At 43.8% G+C, this 19,490-nt stretch overlaps 1 long non-coding RNA gene across 1 annotated transcript; it reads left to right on the top strand.

Annotated features, from left to right (window-relative positions):
- Positions 1 to 275: 275 nt before the first annotated feature.
- LOC124677336 lies at positions 276 to 1,676 on the top strand. Its single transcript, XR_006994024.1, has 3 exons — positions 276 to 308; positions 391 to 594; positions 1,642 to 1,676. It is a non-coding gene; the product is annotated as an uncharacterized LOC124677336 (long non-coding RNA).
- The last annotated feature ends 17,814 nt before the right edge of the window (positions 1,677 to 19,490 follow it).

The following is a 19,490-nucleotide window of genomic DNA, read 5'->3' on the forward strand; positions in this document are numbered from 1 at the left end:
GTTGGATTACATGGAATTGACATCATTCATCACACGAAGATCACCAACTCATGGAGTACGGGGGCGTCAAATCCAAGTGTTCTATCATTACTTGTTTAATTCTGTCTATGGGTCATTGCTCGAGAGATCACAGGTCAGGTCCTTTGTTTTCACTTATTCTTGCCTTATATTCTTTCCGTGGGCTAAAATTTGTGCATAATGATTGGGCAAACCAACTGCAGGAACATTGAGCTTAAACTTATGCTTTCGGGACAAAGGGTTGCTGAATTCGATGCTAAACTTGTGCATGATGATTGGATGACGTAAAGGTATTCCAGTACATAATTTACATCTTATACGTTCTGGTTAAAGCCATCTAGCTGAGCATCATCCTTTCTCTCATTTTAACAGGCATTTTATGAGGTGGACTGAACTACTTTGAGATATATTGATAACACTTCACACACAAAATGAAAGGAACGGCAGGCAGATTTAAATAAAACAATGTTTGATGCTGAATTGACTAATGAACAGCTATTGAAAAAACGTGATGACAGAATTTGTGAAGCTGATTGGAAGGACCTTATTAAATATTGGAGATCTCCTCAATTTGAAGTCAGGCTGCCTACTAATGTTAATTATCATTGGCTCACACTGTTTATGTACATGATGATCTCAGACCATTTTAGTACTTGTTTAATCTATGGCGTATAAGGCTCCTGGTTGCATTTAGTTTCAGTGTCATTGCTTCAGCTATGTACAATAAAAAAAAGTGTGTTTCTAGTTTTCTGTTTGATGCTCAGCTGATCCTGTTTTCAACCGTGTCCATCATAACAACCACCATTTGTTTTGTTTACAAAGCCAGTATTAGACCATAAGGCACCATATAGTAGAATCATGTCAGAATTTACTGTTGTAAATTGTCCCTCTTCCAAGGATTACTCATCAATGTATATAAGCATTTTTAGTTTTAGTACGTGATGCTTGACTGCTTGTATATGTACATACCTATCTGTCTGTAATGGTTTCTGAATACACTCCACCCATTTCCAGGTAGTTACCGCTAGGTCTTTCCATTTGTCACCTAGATTTAATTCACTCATCTGAGCGGCAAGTTCAAGCTGATTTTGAAGACCTTGTAGCTATTAAATAAAAAAGGAAATGACATGCTTTAATTAGAAGATAGATATTATTTCACACAATATATGATAAATAAGAGATTATATTAGTTGATTACGGTCCGTTGTAAGTCGGGGCGGGCTTTGCTTGGACCAAAGGAGTCAAGTATTTGTATACGTCGATTGGGCACATCGACATTACATAGCATCCAGTGACTCATATTTGCATGAATGGGTATAAATAGCTGATGACAAATAAAAAAGTAAGTGGTAGAAAATAATATCTATATTCAAATTGAAGTCAAATAGGTAACTCATGTTTTAGGTAGTTATGAACACGTTTTATAATAGTGGCAGGATCTTTCACACTTATGGGATTTGCCCCAATATGTTTCATTAAGTTTGAAACATGTGTGTTTTCTAACCACACTTTTCCACCAGCCCTGGTAGCTAGATACCTGCAAATATTCCAGTGTGTTCTTGCTGTCAGGGTAGCTCTTTGGAAAAACCTTTTCCACCTCACATTGTTTCATCTTATTTCAAGGTTGTGGTGGCTGCATTTGTTACATGGCTTAGCTGGTTCATAAATGGGCAACTTCACCGCTACCCTCAGCAATGGATTCTACTGCTGTTATGGTTGCCACCGGAAAAGGTGCTTCTCTAGGTGTTCTTATCAAAGGTGGCAATGCACTTCAGAAAGCTTACAAGGTAATCTTCTGAGCCTTTGTATGCCAGTCTGTGTGTGTGCACATGTGCATGCCCATGTAATACAGAGTTAGAGACTCGGGTGGGATTTTCTTGATCTTATTTTCTGTTTTTTAGAACTTTTCCGCACTCTATGTCAGGCTAAGGAGAACTCGCATCGGCATCTGAGAACATCAGTTTACCTTTAAGAGATCTCTGAAATTTTTGAGGGTTATTGTGTGTTTACGGATTACTATTGTTTCTGATTTTACCACTCCAAATCGTGACTTAACTATACACTCCGCTATAGGAGACTATCTGAAACATTGGCTCTTTGTGTGCAGGATGTCTTCCTCACCTTCCAATGTATAAGGGTTAGTATGAACCACATTTTTTAAGGTATGCATTTATCTATCCTGTAGTGTTGAGTTCTCATGTGTGTGTTAATCCATGGTCTGCATCAAACTATTTATTTGTTCGGGACCATGAAACATCAAATGGTGTATTTAATTTCAGGTTCTCTAAGACAAATAGCATGGTGCTGTGTAGAAATTTCAGGTTAATTATGTTGAACAGGTTGCATTTGGCATGCTTGCAGATTTTTTAAAATTCCTGAATTATGTTGAACAGCTCAAGGGTTCTCTAAGACAAATAGCATGGTGCTGTGTAGAAATTTCAGTTTAAGTATGTTGAGCAGGTTGCATTTGGCATGCTTGCACTTTCTGATGTTTCTCACATCTGATGTGTGCTTGCCTAGAAAAGTTTTGTCGTGGCAAGGATTAGCTATTTGTAGTCATAACACTTGGAAGTAGTCATAACACAGAAGCTTAACTGAATTTTGTTTTGCACTATAACACTTTAACTGAATTATATATCACATGCTAAGCTAAGCTGCCCCTGAATCAGAGATGGACTTGAGCTGCTCTAGATTGATTAATTCACTGTGATGCTCAAGTTCACCTAAAGCTACTGGAGACATGAGACATTAAGGTATCCATGGAGTTATAGGTGAACTGAGTGCCCTCTGTTGAAATAATTCAATGGAAATAAAGGGCTAGGTATTTGGAGTTGACGGGTAGTTCCCTAAATTTGGTGCCAACTCATTATTCACCTCTTACACATATCATAATTGTTGGAATACTTACATTTTCGTCGACGAGGATAGCATGGTAGATTAGATCACTCCTCTATTGTTTTTTATTCGACCAGAAATAAGTTTCGCAGTTGCCTCCCAGGATCTGTTGTAGGTATGCAATTGTTCCACATTGCAGAATGTAACATGACTGCATTATAAACGGAGAAACATGAGTAAAACGTGATGCTAAGAACATGAGTAAAACGTGATGCTGGAACTTACCTTGGTGCCATTACCCTCTTGGAGGCGTGGCGACTGAGAAGGTATTGACTCAGCATGGCGACTGAAGATGGATTAGCTGGACTGAGATGAAGATGGATGAACTCGACTGAGATGAAGATGACCTTAGCCTGGAGCTATGGTAAGATGGTTCATTCCTTTGTCGGTCCAGATTTTAATGTAATTGGTCGAGGCTAAGTTGCCCAGGATTCTGGTCGAGGTAAGTTGCCCAGGCAGGTCCTGCTTTTAACCTGCGTCCTTTAATGAGATTTCGTGATTACAGGCGCACGATTACTGGGAAGGATTCATGCGTGATTACTGGGAAGGATTACTGGGGAGATTACATACCATAATTCATGGGTCGTTCTTGATTTATGGGTCGTTCTTGATTAGATTCCATTCATGCGTGATTCATGGGTCGTTCTTGAGATTACATACCTGGCGAGATTACATACCTGATTCATGGGTCGTTCCTGATTCATGGCGAGATTACATACGTGACTCATGCGTGATTTATTTCCTGATTCGTTCTTGATTTATTTCCTGATTCCATGCGAGATTCCATGCGAGATTACATACCTGGCGAGGCGATGGGATGTGGTCGGCCCATGTTAACGCCTGGCCCAGGCGGGTGGGCATCGAAGGACGACGACGATCTTGGTCGACCAAACGTATTGGCAGAATAAGGAACCAATTGAGTCTTTTTAAGTAGTAGAGATAGAGATAGAGATTTGTGCTAAAGAAAATCTGGTCGTATTGAGGAAACAGGGGACGGAGGCCATGCATCCAACAACTGGTCACCTCCTGCGTACAAAGAAAAAGAAGGTTTTGTATGGACAGCTAGCCCATGTAGGAAGTAATTTGGCAATTCAATATACTCCCGAGTCCCGACACGTCGAGGTGGCACACAATGAGACGGACTCCGATATCCATGGAGCCATGCATCCATGTATATGTTGTGCACTCCCTTTCCGTGCAGGATGTACGTACGTCATATGCCTTGACCTGGCCGGGGGTGAGTGCGCCAAGTGCGACCAGTAGCATCGCTATCCAACAACTCGATCGCAAATCGATTCGCTGCTGCTACCTACGATTAAACTTCTAGTCCAACAACTTGTCCATCATCATGTGATGATTTGGTCCTACAATTTGCAAAGTGTGAAGCTACAGTCTAACAACTTGTCCATCACGTGAAGATTTGATCCTCAATAAATCAGAAAATGACACATGGCATTACAGTTTTTGCAGAAAGACTCCTAATATTTTTAACTTACACGTGCAATCTCTGGTGTTTTCTTACAAGTGGGACCCGCCTGTCAGTGCTAGCGAAACAAATAAAAATTCATATGCGCGGGCTGGAGGTTCGAACTCGTGGCCGGACTCTGCGCTTACAGTAAACCATCCGCACCTTAGTGCACTAATACTCATGGACGCTATACTTTTATACTAACTAGTTAAGTGCCCGTGCGTTGCTACGGGAAGACAAGATAAATGTATCCGCAAAAAGGACTCTTCCATCCATTCTTAGTCAGCATAAGGAAGAGTTTGGGTTACCAAGTAAAAAACTTAACCCATGAAAATGTGAAATTAGCACAACTAATACTCTCTCGTAAATCATATATTCAATTTTAGTTAAATTTATCATACTAAATGACAAATTTTACAACAATATATGCGACAAATGGACACAACAAAAAGACATGGTAAAACGCGATACAAAAATACATAATACAACAAAAGGCATGGTAATACGACATTATCACCATTAACAACCTTAAAATGTCGTAGGGTTGATAAAGAGGATAAATTTTATCCACATGGGATGACAAAAAGTAATAACGTGCATTCATAGAGATGCCAAGTAACATATGCAAGACTGCATTTGGTAAATATGGGCTGCCAAGTAACATATGCAAGACTGCATTTGGTAAATATGGGTTTGCCCTGCAACTGTTTGCGGATGCCAAAAACTTTTGGTTCCCTTTTTTTCTTTCAGTTTTCTGTTTTTAAACAAAGAAAAATAAAGATCACATCTTCTTTCTGAAAATTGTGATTATCAGCCCCACCATGCCAAATTCATATCAGAACAATAATTTACCATGGGACAGAGTACTTCATGTTGCGCAGCATTTTCTTTACTTGGAACTGGCACTACGCTTTTTTCGGAATCAACTTTGTGATGCTTCAGATAGTTCTCATAATTTTTCACAAAAGAATGTCCAGAACCTTTGTCCTTAGTGCTTACGCATCCTGAGTGGAGAGATCTTGAATACGTCTACACGTTCTTGAACATGAAAAACTTGATCCATGTAGAGCATAGATACTTGTATTTTTTTGTGTGTTATCCACAGGTTTGTCTCGGGAATTGTTAGAGATTTCTGTAACAAGTAATCGCTGTAATTTCTTTAGCGGTGACAAGTGCTGGGAGAACGATGGTTGTTTTCTTGGATCGCTGCAGCAAAGAAACATTAAGGTGAGTGTCAGTGACGCAAGTGACATATACGTCAGTTGCCTTTACATGCTAGACCCCCTGATGTTAGCCTTGATGAGGAACCCTAGGTCTAACTAAGTTAGCACTGTATAGTTTCTTTTTCTTTCTCTTTTTTCTTCTGCTTTTTGTTTTTGGTAGCTATGCTACTTTTGTTTGCTCCCGTCCTCTCGACGGCTTCTTCTAATATATAATGACGCATGCTTTGGCATGTGTTAGAGAAAAAAAAACGGAGAACAAAAATTGAGAACAGTGGGTCAAGTTCGTTGGGAATGTTAGTTGTCTGTTCTGGAACCCAACTGCTCCCACGACTTGCATTGGATTCAGTCCGGTGCATGGTACACGCAATGTAGCTAATTCCCATAGAATTACTCCAAAACTGTAGACAAAATATAAATATGTGATCACATATTCATCACCCCGACAATTAGAAGTTATCCTTCAATGGTGGTACGGCAATTGAAAGAACAATCAACTCATAATCATTAATATCAGTTTGGCAAATGCGATGAAGTATTGTACATTTCAGGAACCACCTGTTTCCTCTTCCACAATATTAATGCAAGTGACTTGCATTGGATTCAGCCCGGTCCATGGTACACACAATGTAGCTAATTTCCATAGGATTACTCCAAAACTGTAGACGGAACACCTGATGCCCACATATAGTTTTCGATCAGCACAAGAACATGGCAGGAGCATGGGAATAGCTAGATGACTTGAGAAAACTAAGGAAATCACATGCCATTAGCTGGTGCCATACACTCCGGCTGAAGGTCAATCGGAAATACGCTCATGATAATTTATTTTTTATAATATACACCAGCTGAACAAGGAAAATATAGGACACACTATGCTCCTTGTTGAACTAAACCAATGAATCAGGAAACTGTTGAAGATGAAAGAATATCCAGGTTGTTGCCTATCCACTGAACCAGAGCAATTATTCAAACAAGAAAACACACAATTACCATGCTAGAGATTTTTCATAATGCATAAGGGAGCTTAATAACAAAGGGAAGGATATTTATACTCTGCCTGATCTAGCATCCACCATATGCAGTTTCATTTCATAGCTTTGTTCGTTGAGAATACCTGCATGGAATAGGCATCACTTAGGCAACATAACTGCATATGGATTCCTGCCAAACCATCAAGTACTCTGTCTGCAGTTTGTTGAGCCTCTTGCTCATTTTTCCAGTATACTCGTGCAAGCCAACTTCACTGTTTAATTAAGAAAATAGTATAGACATAGAGGCGTTCTCTGTTTCCATGCCTAGAAGTAGTAATTTAGAATGGTGGTAAGGCCAATTGAAAGAACAATCAACTCATAATCATTAATATCAGTTTGGCAAATGCGATGAAGTATTGTACATTTCAGGAACCACCTGTTTCCTCTTCCACGATCATCAACCTGTGACATGAAATCAATTAAATCTTTCCTCATGGACATGACCAACTGATCAGTGTCAACATTATGTCAATTGTCTTCAGTCATCATGTCTGTTAAAATTGAAAACAATTAAATAACCAAAGGAGAAAGCCACCTTATTCCTATAACTAAAAGGTGGGGGAAAAAAGTAGGCAATAAGAACAGATTAGAAAAAATATATAACTGCATTTAAAGCACTAACAGAGTATATTTGAACTGATGAAAGCTATTGTCAAACAGTAGCCTCTACGCTGAAGAAATATATGCATATTCCAGACTATGTATCTGAACATCTTTGTAGCTTCAATCATCAAGATAAGCGAGTGATAGTTTGTGTATTAACTGGGCTGATAAAAGATAAGCAGATCAGGAATCGCGCTGCTCCCTGGCATGGGTATCAATATCAGCATCAACTTTGTGCACACCTCCCAAAGATGCTGCAACCCGAGTGGAAAAATGAGTGTCAGAGGAGAATCATTCATGTGTATGAAGACCTGCAGCACCCCTCTCCAGTCTCCAGTGCTTGATTTGAAGGATACTCTTGGAAATCGCCTGCGATTTTCGTTGACGTGGCAATGTATAAGAGATATCAAAGGAATACATGGCAAAATTCCTGACAATTTTTAGCATGCCGACCGAATCTAAACCAAAACATCACCTCGTCCAATTATCATGAAGGCATGCTTTTCAGTTAAAAGGAGAATCGGCTACAAAGATACCGAAGGAACGCACATCTAATTAATAGTTTAATACTGACGAACAGAAGAATCGCAAGAAGAGAGAAAATTTTGAACTCAAAAAATGAATAAGTACGGACGATCCATAAGAGGTTGGGGTCAGAGAGACCATATATGCACTCGTCGTTGTGCCACTCCCCCGATCTGTGAGCGACGACTGTCGCGGATGGAGACGACGGAGTGCGGGCAGCCGTCATCGTCGCACGAGATACGGGTCAGGACGCGCTCAAGGTGCATACACCAAGGGGATGCCGCGCTCGAGGCAGCAGCACATGAGGAGGAGCTGGATGGACTCCTTGTTGTCCATGGCGCGCGTCGTCGATCCAGTGGAGCAGCCGTATACGATCTCCAGCTGCAGCGCCCTGTCCTTGTACATCAGCAAGAAAAATCGTAGGCTGGTTGCTCCGTTCCTTCCGCCGGGGGAGGTAGCCGGCGCCGGACGCCGGGGATCGACCAGGTGGCGGCGGAGAGAGAACCTAGGCGAGTATGCTCGGAACACTCGTTATGTGTGGGAGAGAAGATGACCGACCCGGTGCATAGAATTGGGCCAGGCCCACAGTTGGAGCTATGGACGCCGAACGAATCGACGAATGATGGACGAAAGCAACAACGTACCATTGACGACGGAACACTCTCCTACTTTTTAAGTAGTAGAGATTCATGCCATTTGACAACACATACTCCCTATTCTGATTTGAGGAAGACTTGATTTTATACACACTAGTAAGTAGCACGAAACAGTATAAGAATATAACCTTTAGGAAAATATTATTTACTACATTATGTTAAAACTCAAATTTTTTTCTCTAAAAATTTAAAGACAAAACACTCTAATATATAACATACTACATTTTTTTGAACAATATAACATACTATATATGTCGAATTGTATTTTCAATCTACGATATATTTATAAAATGAAATATATTATCAATTTTTTCAGTAAAAATGAAATACATAAAAAGACCTAGAATATATTTAGACAATATATCAAAGACGTGTCGATTTCTCGGTTAAATTGGAAATAAGTTATACAAGAGAACTTGTAAAAAAAATACTCCAAACGTATGAAAAAATACCTATTTATAAAATATAGGGTTGCAATAATGAATAGTATACTACAAAGTTTTTTAAAAAAACGTGTTTTAGATCTAGCTAAATGGGGTACACATTACTTAATTTATTTATGGACATCTCAGTTTTATGTGACGTGAATTTTTTGATCATAGGTCCCATGGACCCTATATAAACAATACTAGATATGGGGTGCGCCTTGGCGCATGATTCCATGAAACTCATACTAAACCGTCCATTTTATTTTGTTGGATACAGTGTTGGCATGGTATCTAAACAGCCGTGGGTTGCTGAGTACCACCAGGCTGTTCTGCTGGCTGGCCAAGGCTGAAGTTGAGGAGCCTTGGAAAAACACATCCCCACCCCCTTGTCCACAGCTCCATATCGGCCAACTCTCTGCATCTTTATATGCTTTTCCATGTTGAGTTCTGTCTAACCTTTTCTTTATCGCCTGCCATTTGAAACACAAGCAGATGATTATCTCTAAAGAATTATTAAGAAGATTATAGGGCATGATGCAAATCAACTACCATCCAGTTTGTTTCTCTCTTGGATATGGAGTACACTATATACAATTTGTGTTACTCACAACCTGACAGTGCAAAGATATACATATGAATTCGGAGACTAAGTCCCCAAACAGACTACTACTTTGTTAAGAAGATTTTCTTGTGATATTAACCTAGAAATCTCATGGCAAAAAATTATAACTTAGAAGTGCACTAACACCGATTTCTCCATGACAACAATTTGACTGTTTATGGAACCAATCATCTTACCAGTTCCTGCTTATATATATCTTCTTTTCTGGCTTCTGACCTAGCACTTCTTAGCGGGCAGCACAAGCAGCCTAGAGTATCATGTTAGAACTCATGTTAGGTGTAACCAACTGCTATCACACAATATTTATAGGTCTAAAGAATACGGACAAAGATTACAACAGAGAGCTAATTCTACAGTTGTCAGATTTTAAGTTGTTCCATATGCATTACATAACTGTTAAATAAATTTGTACAAACATCTCATTCAGAGCATGAAGGTCAAGAATACTTGATGAGAAAACAAATAATTCATAGAGAAGATCTGCAGGAGATGGAATAGCCTTCTCCTCATGCAGAGGCCGATTGTGAATGTCAAGTGCACATCCATGAAGTCGCATATGCTACTAAACGATAGTTCGCCTGAAAATATTAAGTCACACACCTTGTCAGTACAAGAACCACATAGCATATAATCCAAACTGACCTGAAGAATTGTTTACTACTCCTTGAAAAAGAACTGGAACACATCCAAATTATAATCCTCTGAACATAACAGTAAACGGACAAGAACAACCAACTTGCCACCATAGTATGACAAAACTGTTACTTAGTTACTCTATGAGTAAATCTGAACCATAGAAAATTTAGAAGCCTTTCCGAGTTTAGATTCATGAAACAACACACATTTTGATGGTAACGATCATTGCAATATATTTATTAAAACACAGTCGGGCCCTATCTACATGGCCGTTTCCATCCCCTCTCCTCCTTCCTTAGCTCCGGTGAGCAGGTCGGCTTCCCCATCCACCTGGTAATCTCCATCCCTTCGCCCTCTGCCTACGCTGCAACTTAGAGCATCTCCAGCCGTCTCCCCGACGAGGCCCCAGGACGCCTTTTTTTCATCCGGATGGATGAAAACGGCACAGTCGTCCCCCGGCTCCTCGTTTTCGTCCGAATTAGGCCTTTCATCCGTCCGGAGAGCCCAGGCCATCCCCGGCCCCCCGGGGTGCGCTCGGGGACTCCGTACTAGAGAAAAGCGGGGACGGGCCTGCTCTGTCGGCGAGAGAACAGACGAACCCCACCACTTTGTCGAAACAAATCCCTCCTCCACTCCCGTTGCTCTGTCACTGCCGGCACCGCCCCTCGCCAATCCGCCGGCCGGTTGCCTCAACTTCGTCGTTCCTCCATCCAACAGCCTATATTCCGCCGCCCGTCATGCCCTCTGCCTATTTTCCGCCGCCGGGCCAGCTCCCTCGTGTCGCTCCTCGTCGACACACCCGGCAGGTGTTCGTCCAATTTCCTGGCCGGACATGGACTCCAACGAGGAGGAGGAGCAGATGTTCGCCGAGCTTCTTGAGGAAGAAACGGCAGCCGCCGCCCAAGGCGAGGAGCACCTGCTGATCCTAACTTACCTGTCCGGCTTGTACGCCGAGTCGGTCATTGGTCGCCGTGGTGGGCTGGCACCAGGTCGCCGGAAGTGCAAGCCGAGGCAGCGAATGGAGGGCTACTGCATTCTCTATGCCGACTTCTTCGCCGACGATCCATTGCACGGTGAGGCTGTTTTTCGGCGTCGTTTCAGGATGAGCCGGAAGCTCTTCCTGAAAATTGTGTATGCCCTTCGAGAGTACGACTCCTATTTCAGATGCAACTTGGATTGCACCGGCATGGCAGGGTTTTCCGCCCTCCAAAAGCGCACGGTGGCTATGCAGATGCTGGCATATGGAGCTCCTGGTGATTCTACCGATGACTATCTTCGGATGGCGGAGTCCATCGCTCTTGATTGTTTCTACCGGTTCTGCAGGGTGGTGATAGCAGTGTCGGGGACATTTACTTGAGATCACCCACTGTCGAAGACACTGCTAAGATCCTCGCTGTCAATGAAGCTCGAGGATTTCCAGGGATGCTTGGAAGCATTGACTGCATGCATTGGAAATGGAAGAACTGTACGTTTGCCTGACAAGGAATGTACAAGGATAACAAAAAAGGATGCACTGTGATACTTGAGGCAGTGGCTACCCATGATCTCTGGATTTGACACTCCTTCTTTGGTATGCCCGGATCCAACAATGACATCGACGTCTTGCAGTGCTCGCCGGTATTCTCCAAACTTGTTGAGGGTCATGCTCCCCCGGTTAAATTTATGATCAATGGCCGGCAGTACAACAAGGGATACTATCTTGCAGACGGTATCTATCCAAAGTGGGCAACATTTGTGAAGACTATCTCAAGCCCCGCCCTCCCGAAGGAGCAGCAGTTTGCCAAGGAACAAGAAGCTTGCCGAAAGGACGTGGAGCGTGCATTTGGTGTCCTCCAGCAGAGATTTGCTTTAGTCCGGTCCCCGCTTTGACTTGGTCCAAATATCAGATGTGGGAGGTGATGAACTATTGTGTGTGCTTACACAACATGATTATCGAGAATGAGCGGAAGTATCCGGTTCCTCCGAGCGAGCAAGCTACACCATATGAAAGAGAGGGTCCTCCTGCACAGCCGAACCACCAGGTGCCGGCATCGTGGGCTGCGTTCATCGCTATGCGTCAGAAGATTCGAGACTCCACAATGCATCAACAGCTGCAGGATGATCTGGTGGAACACATACGGACGCTTCGAGGCAACATCAACTAGTTTCCATTTGATTTGTTTGAAAACTTGTCTTGTTTTGTTGAACTGTAACGTTTATTTGTAAAAATAAGCTAAATGTTGGCAAAACTGGTCAAATTTGCCGAATTATGCAGGAAATTTGGCATCCAGGGACATTTTTCTCTAAAAAACGCCGAACCCCGAGTGTCTGCCAGGGAGACGGCTGAAACTTCGGCGCTCCCCGAGCCAAACTTTCGTCCAATCCGGCGCTAAATAGCGCCGGATTTCGGCCTGGGGAGCCCAACGGCTGGAGATGCTCTTACGTCCACCCTGGCTACCATCATCTGAAGTATATATGCACCTCACATCACCCCCATAGCCAGACAGGTGGGCCCAAATGGTCCGTTTTGGCACCAAATCGTGATTAGAACGAGTTTAGTGTACATTGCAAAAAAAAAAACATTGAAGAGTAGTCACATCTTGTCATGCCATCGTAAAGTGGTAGTTTTTCGCAATTTCCGTGTTAAAGTGCCAAGGCGAGCTCGACATGAATCACAAGTACTGGTACTTTCTCATGCATCTGTTAGCTACTACCATATACTTCTCATCACACAGGTCGCGTCACCGCCGGACCACACCAGGGTCTCTCTTATCACGTGCCACAGGCCATCATTGCTCTTGCCTTACCTTAGTAAGATGTGGAGACCGCCGTCAGTCCAACACCTCCTCTGCGTGTGCCACGCGAGAAGGAGTCCTGGCGCCACCTAGGGCATCACAGGCTTTACCCGCACGTGCGTCCTGGCGGCGGCAGGGAGGACGGAGACCGGATGAGGGGTAGGAAGAGGCGGAGGTGGCGGCGTTAGGGTTTTCCGCCCGAGCGGCCCGACACGGGGGGAGGGGGCAAGTCTAATCCTAGTTTTTCATAACCCAAATAAATAAATTTCTTGGCAACTCTAATAAAATATTAAAGTTGATGGCGAAAACTCTAATTATGATACGAATATAGCAAAATGAAGTATGAAGTCTATGGATACGTTTCCGACCTATCACAAAACTAAGGGCGCTTCCTCTCCGAGTGGGTTATTTATATGTGTCCCTTTCCGTGCAGGACGTAGGTATGTCATGCCTTGACCTGCAAGGACCAGGGGTGAGTGCGCCGCCAAGTGCAAAGTAGTACTATCTCTTACAGCTGGGCATGGGCAGCCCGGCCGAATGGCCCAGCCCGACCCGACGCGGTTTGAAAATCCTGGGCCAGGCCGGGTCAAGCCTGCACTTTGGGGTGGGCTCGGGCCTGAAATTTGAGTCCGAACGTCGGGCCAGGTCAGGGTCGGGCTTTCATTTTTGCTCATTTTAGCCTAGTTGGGTTGGGCTTCTCGGGCTGGGCTATTTACTCCTTCGGACCAGGTTCGGGCTTAAATTACAGGCCTGGCAGTTAGGTCGGGCCGGGCTCGGGCATGACTTTTTACCACCGGGATTTTTTAAGCTCGGCCTGAACTTTGCCCAGGTGTACTATCGCTATCCAACCACTTGCAGAATCTTGGCTCAAGTTAGAGCATCTCCATCATCCTCTCATATAGGTTACATCGGTGTCCAACTTTTGCCTATATGGATGGGCTTCGACGCTAAACAAAAAATGGGGGCCGGTCGGCTCCCAGCTGTGACCTCCATATAAATGATATACATTTTAAATAAAATTATTATTATTCCATTACAAATAAAATACTAGGCATATTCATATCTAGGACTATAGTATATGTACTCGAAGTTGCTGTCGTTGTCTTCGGAGGAGCCGTCGTCGTCGTTCATCGGGCGCAGCTCGCACCTAATGTCGTTAGCCACCATGGCGTACTCCTGCGGTGCCTTCCACTCTGGTCCCTCCTCCGGCCCCTCTAGCTGCGTGGAGGGGGGATGGGTCGTCCAGATGACGAAGCCGCCACGCTCGCAACCGCCCTTTTTCGGCGGCTGGAAGTGAGGGTATCGCAGGCGGGGGTAGTTGCCCGCCAAGATGTGGTTCATCACACCCTCGAGGGTCCGGCTGCCCCACCATAGCAGCCGACCGGCCTTGTTGTTGTCCACGGGAGGCGGCCCATCCCCCTCATACTGGGCGAGCTCCATCTCCCGGTGATTGGCGAAGAAGGCGTCACAAGTTGAGGCATTGTCGGGATCCCAGCGGGGATCCATGCGCTGTTCGGGGGTGAGCTCGATCGTAATAGTGGTGGGTGATGGGTACACGCCGTGCTACACCTTGGGGGCCGGGGCAGACCGGTATGCCTCCGGCGCTCAGGCGCCAGCCGGGGGGAGCATATGAACCCTGGCGGGTGGGGGTAGTTGGAGGCGCTCAGCGCCTCCACCTCTGCGTGGGTGAGGGCAAGATCACCGGACGCCATGGGTGAGATGTTGTGAGAGAGAAATATGTAGAACTAGGGTGAGATGTGGCCCTTCCACCACTTTCCGCCTTCATATAGCGGCGACAATGACGGAAAGCGGTGTAAAGGGCGGGAAGATGTAGGCGGGAACTGGCGGGAAGATGTAGGCACATCTCGCTGCCAAGGCTGGCTCGCGGCAATTTTCCAGCCGTCTGGCGTCCCCACTAGCCTCCCTTTCTACTGGGTTCGGCCCGGGGCGCCGGATGGAAAGTTGGGCCACATCGACGCCAAAAATAAATTGAGGTCAGCTGGGCGCGATTTATAGCGCCGGCGTCCACCAAAAACGTATTAGGTGCCTTTGGGGAGGACGAGTGGAGATGCTCTTAGTAGCGCTGCCTCTAGTTACCTGTTTTATTTTTCTTTTTTGAACATAAAAGATAACCATTAATCATCGGAGGACAAGATTACAAAGCTCAAAATGAGCAAGAGCCAGCTGTTCTAAGTTGCACATACTGGATTCTAGATGGCGACATTTTGCACAGAAGATACCGAAGACTACAATTGGAGTCAAACATCGATCGTTTGTCCATCGACAGTTCGGGCTCGAACTTGCTGCAATTGCAATCTTCCGGGGTCTCCTTTATGCTCCATACCAGTTGATGCCCCGCGGGTGATTATCCCAACGGTCTATCTGCGTATGCACTTGAGGTTTGTGATTGGGTTGTAGATATCGAATAGGCTTCACCGAGCTCAAACTTAAAGGGTTCCCATTGTTAAATCTGAGGATCAACAACGAAGATGTTGTCGTCCACCTCCGATGACACAGCCCGAACAGCAAGGGAACGGCATCTTCACAATGAGTGCCATCAATCAAAGATGACCTCGTGCAATAATGGCAAATAAGATAAGCTTGCTCACTTATTTAGTTACCTTTTCATGCTACCACTACTCCGATCGGTACGGTCGCATCACGCATCGCAGCCAAGAGGTGACACAAACCTGGTACAGTATATATACAAGTTAGTTTGAGCAGAGTAGGAGGACACGTACCCAGAGTGGGCAATCTTCACCGATGGGACGCGGCGTTGCTCATATCCGTCCGAGTCCGACCACACTTAATTTGTTTCCTCCGGGCCGGCGAGCGAGCACGCACCCGTACGCCAACCTGCCCTGCCCAACAAAACCGCCCCTTCGCCTCCGGATCTCTCCACCCACTTTCCATGCTGGCGTGGCAGCGGGAGAAAAGTTAAGTCACATGTTTGTATATTTTTGATCTTTTTGAAACAAAAAAAAAGGACAATATCATCCCATTTCCTTCCTCCTAGCTTTGGCGAGCAGGTCGGCGTCCCTATCCACCTGCTCGTCTCCATCTCCTCTCATCCCTCCTTAGCTCCGGCGAGCAGGCCGACATCCTCCATCCCCCAATGATGCCACAAACCTCCACCCCCGCGTCCACATCCACCAGAATGCATCACAACTCACCTCCTGGGTCTGTGTGGATACGGCTACGGAAGGCTACGAGGCGCCGTCACCGGACGCGTCAATGGCGATGCCATGGACTTCCTCAACGGCACCGTCCATGCCACGAGCATTTGGCGAGGCATCAGCGCATCCCTGCGAGAGCAGGGCGACGACATAAGTCTGCTCCATTTTCTCCGTTGTCATGTCACCCCGACAGCCATACTGGTGGGCCCAGCTGGCCAGTTTCGGCATCAAATCATGATAAATTTAGTGTACATTGCAAGATATTCAAAAAAGAAATGCTCGCCCACCGTAAAGTGGTGGTTTTTCGCAATTCTCATATCTATAATATCTAAATAGAAGCAACCCACTAAGTTGATTTCTTTTAGCATGCAAGCTACCCACCTCACCATGGTGCCACCTCATCATCAGTTATCCACTTTACTTTCCACTACCAGTTTTTTATTTATTTTGGTGCCATGCATGACACAGTTGTTCGCAGGAAAAAAAACACCACGTAGTCCTATTTTCAGCGGGTAGACGTGTGTTGAGAACCAACCTGTGGTTGGATGGTTAGGAGAGGCGTGTACACTCAGCCACCAGAGTTCAAATCCCAGATTTGACACTTTGATGTCTCATAAAGGCGGAATATTCTTCAGTGGGAGGCGACGTTCCCGTCGACAGCGAGGCGCCTGTGGTGACTTCGTCAATCTCAAGACATGCCGGATCAGTTCTTCAACGCAGTCTCTTGGAGGTGCTTATAGGGGTAGGGTGTGCATGTGTGCGTTCATAGGGGTGAGTGTGTACGCGTATGTATGAGCGTCTTTGATTGTATTGTGTTTCGCAAAAAAAAAAAGCGGGTAGACGTGTGTTCTTGTAGCAGTAATAACACACAGGCCCCTCTAATTCCCACTACTCCGCTTTAATGCAGCGAGAATGCGAGATGAAGCGTCTTGACGATGAAGAGGAACAATTGAAATACTAGATCGACGAGGCAGCCGAGCTCCGCTCCGAAAGAAAGGAGGCGAGAAGGCAGCTGCCTATAATACTCTCCTCCGGTGCTCTTCGGCCATTATTTCCAGGTCAAGATGAAGGGTTCCACACATCCACTAGCAGCATTTCCATGCCCATTCCCACGATCTGTGATCAGATCTAAATCTCAATCGCCGCCGGTGAGCCATCTCCTTTCTATTGCTCATCTTCTCTATAACACATCGGTCGTCCATGGCTCATCGTGTGTGCGCGTCTGTTGGACGAATCTGTAGACTGGGACGTTGCTTGGTGCCGTCCCAATCCCATCACCAGAATCAGGTTAGTCTAGACCAGATTCCCGAATCACATCCTCCTCTTATCGTCTTTGCTTTACCGCTACTGTCCTGGAGTTAGGCTTTGTCATATTTGTTGTGAGTATATTCATCCATTGCTATTCCCTTTGCATGTAGATAAAGTCTGAATTCCTGTTGGCTTGAGTGAATCAGTGCAGCCAAACTTGAGAATTAGTGAATCTTCACTTGATAGAAGTGTCACTCATGAAGTTGTTAGGGGTGAAGCCAGCTGGTACCCAGGCAAACCATTCTTTCTCGGAAATCAAAGGATGTCTTCTCTGTCTTCATTGTCTCTCATAATTATTTGATAGTAGACTGCTTAAAGATTCACGTGTTTCTTTTCTAACTTTTCAGGATCCTTGCTTTTTGTCAGACCTACAAATTTGCATAAAGTTTTTCTTACACGCAGCTCTCTCTCTATTAACGGCAGAGACAACCAAGTCTCAGAAGTCTGCATATCCACACTTGGAATTAAGGTAGGCAGCTTATATATCAATATGTGCCATTCTTTTTTAGTCTTAGATACTTATCTTAAAGTGTTCAAGGCAACAATTAAATATTTGTCTCATATGTCTCTTCAAGCTCAGCAAAAACACTCAACCATTTCATAGAAGTCTCCAGAGGCATTTCAGAAATATTTGATTAAGATGCAGGTATTATATTACCCTGCCACTTCCGTACATGGTTACTTCTATGCTACTGAATCGAGCTACACATAGTCAAGATTGTGTAATGGTGAGATATATACTGAAACCAATTTTGTAAGCTCGAGGTGAAGCACCACTTTATTTTTCTAACCATGTTGCTATACTGTTTGGATGTAGAACGTGGTATTCACTATTGCCTTTGTCATTGCTCAATTACTATGGCGTTCATCGTACATAGATGTTTGTATATTCACGTTTGACACCCGTTTGGTTGAATTCAATCGTTGGCTAAAATATGATGTGCCAACCTCTAAATATGATTAAGTCATCTTTTTGGAGTATTTACAGCTATCTAAATTTTGCAGGTGGCATCAAACGCGTGAGAAGCTTTCTTTTCAATATTGTTTACCTGGTTGACTTGAGTCAGCATTTTCTCAAATAAGTTATCTATCTATTATGAAAAGGAAAACAACAGTTTAGTGCACAACATAGTAGCTGTATATGGGATATAATATTGTTTAACTGGTTTACTTGAGTTGACTTGACCCTTTCCTTATTAAGTTATCTATCAATTATGAAAATGAAAACAGCAGTTTAGTGCATAATAGCTTTATATGGAATATATATATTCCTAACACTATAAAGAAAATTCATAGCCACAATTTTGAACAATTACTACATATACATCAGCAAACGTCTATTTTATTAAAGTTGGTCTCATTTTCACTTTCAGAAATTACATTGCATACTTATAAATCCCGCAACAACGTGCGGGGTATCATCTAGTTGTATAAGTGGTGGCTTTACGGTAAGAGCTCCTTAATGCCGAAGGCGATCGAGCTCAACATGAATCACAAGTACTACTACTATAGTACTTTGTCATGCATCCGTTAATTTATCATTGTCATCACTACACCGGCCGGATATCCAAAGTACACAGCCAAGGCAGATCGACACGCGTCCAGAGCCAGCAGAGCGACGACCATCTTAAGGCGTTTGCATCCGGTGCCTCGGTACCTATTGGGTCCCGACCTCAATATTTGTTTGCATATTTAATGTATTTGTATTTATATTTTTACTAGAAATATAGATGTCTTAAGCTGCAGCTTACTGTGCCTCTATTCTGACTCCTCTTACCAAAATAAATATTTTAACATTTACTCTCTAGGTCGTACGGTTTAATAATTTTAGAAAATATGGAAGACCGAAGCTGCATCTTATTATGTCTCTAATCCGACTCTTTTTAACAGAAAGAATACTTTAATATTTTTATATAATTTCCCCGATGACACAATTTCTCTCTGGCCTTGCCAAATGCGCAGCACCGACACTCATAATTTTCTGTGATTAATTCTATAGATACATATGTATATACACGTGGAGTAGCTATTGGTAGAAATAGGAATCATGGAATACATATAGTTAGCTCGATCAATATAAATAAATAGTTTCAAATATTTTCAAATGTAGATATTATTTAGTTTTCT

This window comes from Lolium rigidum, chromosome 7, assembly GCF_022539505.1.
Source record: "Lolium rigidum isolate FL_2022 chromosome 7, APGP_CSIRO_Lrig_0.1, whole genome shotgun sequence".
NCBI classification, from domain to species: Eukaryota; Viridiplantae; Streptophyta; class Magnoliopsida; order Poales; family Poaceae; genus Lolium; species Lolium rigidum.